Genomic DNA, 5,189 nt, shown 5'->3' on the forward strand with positions numbered 1-5,189 from the left:
TTACAGGGATGTTAAATTCCCTGCCAGAAACCAAATCCTGTCTGAGATGACAGAAAGACTCACTTTGGATTCAGTAAAAACTTCAGTGAGACTTCCAGAGCATAAGGAAATGTGTCTGAGCAATATAAAGAATTAGTCTTGCTACTTTTTTTCCCCCTTTTTTGCTTCCCATCAGTTTCTTGGCTATAGCTGCATTAGTCTGCTTCTAAGGTTATTTATTTCTATTAATATGATTTTTCACTGGTAGGTAGTAATGACCATTAAAAATTCCCACAGTAAATAGAAACTATTTCTTCCTGCTAAGTGATAGGAGATGGTGAACAGAGCTCACTGGCCCCTGTTCTTCAGTGACTAGAGTGAAGGGATTATCTTCAGAGAATGGTCACGGAGTTAAAAATGTAGCTAAAATCAAGCAGCTACTCTCACAGATGGGTTAGTCTCATTCGCTGTCCTGAGTATTGGGCTGATGTTTCTAAAAGACTATTGCAAAATTGTTATCAGAGGCAGGGAGAAAACATAGTATCTGATCAGTAACATTGCATTCGCTATTTTTTCTCCCCATCAAGGAAAGTTTCAGCTTGATGGAGACTGCGTGTTCCTCAGGCACACTTGCTGTAATCGTTCACCTCTGATCCCAGAGTTCAATCTACTCTTAGGCACCCCGGGTGGGTGTGGAGGCAGAGGTAGGGTCCTGGCAGAGGGTAGGACCCCATCCAGGTAAAGTCAAACAGGTCACTCAAAACATACATAAATTTGTCTGTGAGAACAGATTTAGTCTATTCACCACTGAAAGAGCCTGTAAGCCACCTCTGTTCAGGGAGGTTTAAACTGCAGTGCCTGTTAAAAGTAATACACTACCCAGAAATCTAAGTACATAATTGTCAGACACCTCGTGCATCTTTGAGAAGCATCTCTGAGGCAGGACAACGTTTAGGTGCATATATTCTGCTTTTATTCCTAACACTGGCAATTAAAACCACTTCTTTTATTTCTGAGTGTCAGAGGAGCTTTTGTCACCACAGCCCCTTCCTGGGCCCAGAGTGTTGCCATAAATATGCTAGACACACAGGACAATTTTCATGCCCTCAGCATGGCTTTAGAGACAGTCAAAACAGATCTCTGATAAGAGAGGTGACAAACATCCAGCCTGACTAAGGTCCAGCTTGAATTTGGAGCAAAAAGGAAATGGAAAAGCAGCCTGAAAAGTGCCCTCAGCTAGGTCACTGGGTAAAATCCTGCTCTCATGTGCTCTGTTGTAGGTTCAACATACCTGTCCAGTGGCATTACACACCACACTTAGTGATGCATGTCAGACAGAAATTTGGTTCCCAGTGTACAGTTATGGGCGGGCACTTCCTCCCCTAGGTGCTCTCTAAATGCACTTTATTCAATGAAAAATACAAGTTTCTGTGAATAATAGGACACTCATTTGTGTCCTGTCACAAATATAAAATAATATTTTATCCCACCCCTCCAGTATGAAATATTTCTCTCTTCTGTAATGTCCAGGCCTCCTTCCTACATGCTAAATGCTATTTAAAAACCCTGCAAATTATCATCCATTCTTCTTTTTCACAAACATCAGTGGAAGATTTATCAATTATTTTGTTGGAGCTATGATTTCTTCTTATGCTTTTTCCTAATGTAAATGTAATAGATTATTAACCTTAAAAATATCTATTGGTTTCATTATACAGAATTTGTTCATTTTACCTCCTTCTTTCAGACTGGATGATGTTGTAATGTGTTTGGGTTGAAAATAAAATTTTGTTTTCTCTGTTAATTCTAATTTTAAAAAATGATCAGTTAAAATTTGAAAACCTAAAGAAAACCTTAATTTTGGTCAATCTTATAAAATAAGTGCCTTGGGTTAAATTTAGTAGTAAAAACCTTCATTGTAAGCATCTTTTGGACTTCAGGTGCTGTAAAATGAGACACTTTTTCTTTCTTTTGACACTTTCAACACCAGAAGAAAAACACTGCTTTGCTTCCCATGCTCTCACTGCTGCCAGCTCTGCCTGTTCTCCAGCTCCTGTGACCCGAGATGAAATTAGACGTGCCGGTGACAGCGTGCCCCAGTCAGGCACAGCAAGATATGCGCTGGGGACACTGCTGACAAGATGGATATTCCTGGCAGGCTCTGTGACATTTCTCCCTGCCCTTCACCAAAGAAAGGAAGTCAGTGGAACATTCTGCCCTACCAATGGGGCTTCAGGCATCAGCTCTCCCGGTGCACAGTGTTGCTCCCTCATTTCCATGTCCTGAAGTAGAGCAATCGATCCTCCTGCTCAGAATATATGGGAAGACAGGGGCACGCCTTCATGTCAAGTCACATTATCTGTGTTATGCCTTGGGACAACAAGTTGGAACTTCCCACCAGAGTAAGGAGCAATACTCTCTTTACGCTCTTTGCTGAACTGCAGATCGATGGACAAATGTATGGAAATGCTGAAAGGGAAGAAACAAAAAAGAAACAGATGGAAAGAAAGAGACAGACAAAAATTCGATCCTGGCCCTAATAAACTGCAAAATTCCAGTTGACTGCAGTGGTGCAGAACCAGAACAAAACAGGGGGTGGAGGAAAGCTGGGACAGGAAAAAGAAATACGGGAAAGATGGCCTCAGATTATTTTGTCCCTCTGTTTCCATCCCTGTTCCCCTCACCCACCATCAGTCTCCATTTTCTCCAGCTCTCATCTTTTCTTAAGCAGTATGCTGTCATTTCTCATCTGGTATCTCCCATCCATCCATTCATCAGCATGTCTGGGATAGCTGGCAGCTAATTCTGATGGGTGAACAACCCATCATATCCCTTGCCAGTTCCCATGGGGCAGGTAAACTGATCAAGTTAACAGATGCTGATAGATGAGAAACATTCATCCAAACTTGCTACCTGTAGCAAAGACAGAGATGTAAAGGGTTCCATATTGTAACTGTGTTCAGTGGGGAGATACAATGCCAGAAGAGGAATGTTGGCCTGAATTGCACTCACTTCCCACAGTGCTTCACAGATTGCTCTTTGGGCTCCCTAACAATCGCATGGGGCCCTTATAACTTACCTCTCTTCCTATCCTGTTGTAATGCCAAAAGTTTAGGGGAGACCAGAAATACATTCTGCTACATGCATGCTGCCTAATAGATGTTGTCAGGTCATGGTACAGATGTTGCCAAAAGCCCTTCCTCAAGAGGACAGAAAAACTTGGTGGAACCAGCATCTCATTCTTGGCAGTTGTTTTTCAGGGCACGTTGATGTGAATGAAAGAGCAAAAATCCTTTTCCCCATTACCTAATGATCAAACCCCCCAAGATTTCACAAGAAGAGAGCAGCTATAGTTGGTATTAGAACAACCTAGGTCACATCTCCCTTTTCAGACACTTTTGCATGGCTGGCTTTCTGTACCTGCAAATGGAGGAATATAATTCAAAAGCCTATTCCAGACATTTGTGAAAATTTCTTCCCAAGACTCTTCCCACAGTCAAAATCACAGTCAATCTCATAAAGACTCCCTTTAGTTTCTCCTCAGCTAATATCATTGTTTTTATTTAATCTTGCAGTGATGTAGTTTTTCCACTAAGAGGTGGAAAATTGAGACAGAAGGGAATATTTTCCCTTCTGTCTGTTGGCGGTCTTCTCTTTCCCAATAGTGTCCAAGTTTCACTGAACAACTCCCTTTCTGCACAGCCATTTCAGACTTCACGCCTTATCTTGAGCCAGCGCTTACTTTGATCTGGATTCTTACAGTCTACAGTCATAAGTAGGATGCCTCATTTCAACATCATTCCTTTCCTTTACTCGTTGAGCCACATGCTTACAATGCATTTCATAACGAACTTCATTCCTTATGCCTACTTCCACAGGCAAAAAATCCACGTGCACTAGCTTCTGCTGCTGACATTCTCCAGATGCCCGGCTCTATTTGGTAACGTTTCTCTTTCTCCACACTAAACGCGTCTCTCATTTCCTTTCAGCATTCCTGCAGGCTGTGGCCATGGCCATTCAGGGCAGCCGCGCCTCTTCCAGAGATGTTCCTCTTGGTTGCTTTGCAGGACTCTTCCGGCTGGTGTGCTGGCAGCCAAGGGGGTCGATCTTCTCAGCACCATCCGTTGTTTTCTCCTCTGTTTGAAAGGTCTGCTCTTTCTCAGTGCAGCTATCTATTCATCATGTGTTGTTCAGCCTGTTCTTCCTACAGTGGTTTAGTCCCAGAGCAGACAGAATAATCCCATTTGGGTTTAAGCCTGTCTTTTCAGTAAAGAAAATGTTACAGACATCATTATTTTGTGCTGGGATTCCTGCCAGTTAGCTACATTGATGATAAGGACTGATTCTTTGGAAGATATTTTCCTGAAGCTAAGGAAACACTTGTGAGGAGAAAGCAAAGTTTTAACAGGCTGCTTCAAAAAGAATGCGATGCTGAGATCATAAACCTACTTAAGTAAAAATCCTTCTTGGCTTGTCCATTGGAAGCTCAGCCACCCTTGGATCTTGTGGTTGCAGGGGTGATGCACTGCTGTTTGTAATGCTTTTCGCCAACATTGAACTCGCTGCTAGTAGATGGACACATCTCTGTCCTGCAGCATTTGGGCAGGCACTTGTCAACGGTGGCCTGTTGCTGCCTGGAAAAACAGGACAACACGAGCAGCCTCAGTGCTTTGCAGGCAGCCCCTTCCCAAGGAGGCGAAGCGCAGGCTGGGCCAGGCAGGGCCCATCGCTCCATCACCTCGAGGCGCAGCACCGCTTCCAGGCCTCCCTAACGCACAACACGCACATTTCACCCTGGTCACCTGTGCTAGCGCCAAGACTGTGCCAGGCAGGCCATAATTTTCTAGTTGAGCACTGCTCATCTTTTGTCCAAAAAAAATCCCCTAGTACCATGGTATTTCCTTTGGGGCAATTTGAGGGCTCTTCTTTGCGGCCTTTCCTTGGTACAAGGAAACCTGCTGTCCAGTCGGACAAGCCGGTGGCTTTCACATCTGCACAACCCGTGGCGGTGGCTGTGGTGAAGGGCCTGCGGGTACAGCGCCCCCCCCCCCGAGGGCCCGGGCAGCCGCCGGCACTAGGGCCGGGCAGGCAGCGCGAGGGCAAGGCGCGCCGCCCGGCTTCTCCCGCCCTCTTGCGCATGCGCGGCAGAGCGCCCCGGCGCCACCTCCCCGCCCTTTTGGCCGCTGCAAGGCCAGCCCTTCGCGCATGCT

At 44.9% G+C, this 5,189-nt stretch overlaps 1 long non-coding RNA gene across 1 annotated transcript; it reads right to left on the bottom strand.

Annotated features, from left to right (window-relative positions):
* Positions 1-294: 294 nt before the first annotated feature.
* On the bottom strand, positions 295-5,146 carry LOC113477411. Its single transcript, XR_003397896.1, has 3 exons — positions 3,059-5,146; positions 2,668-2,892; positions 295-2,448 (listed from the first exon to the last, which is right to left on the bottom strand). It is a non-coding gene; the product is annotated as an uncharacterized LOC113477411 (long non-coding RNA).
* Positions 5,147-5,189: the final 43 nt, after the last annotated feature.

Source organism: Athene cunicularia (assembly GCF_003259725.1).
Source record: "Athene cunicularia isolate RWA chromosome 2 unlocalized genomic scaffold, athCun1 chr2_part1, whole genome shotgun sequence".
Taxonomy (NCBI): Eukaryota; Metazoa; Chordata; class Aves; order Strigiformes; family Strigidae; genus Athene; species Athene cunicularia.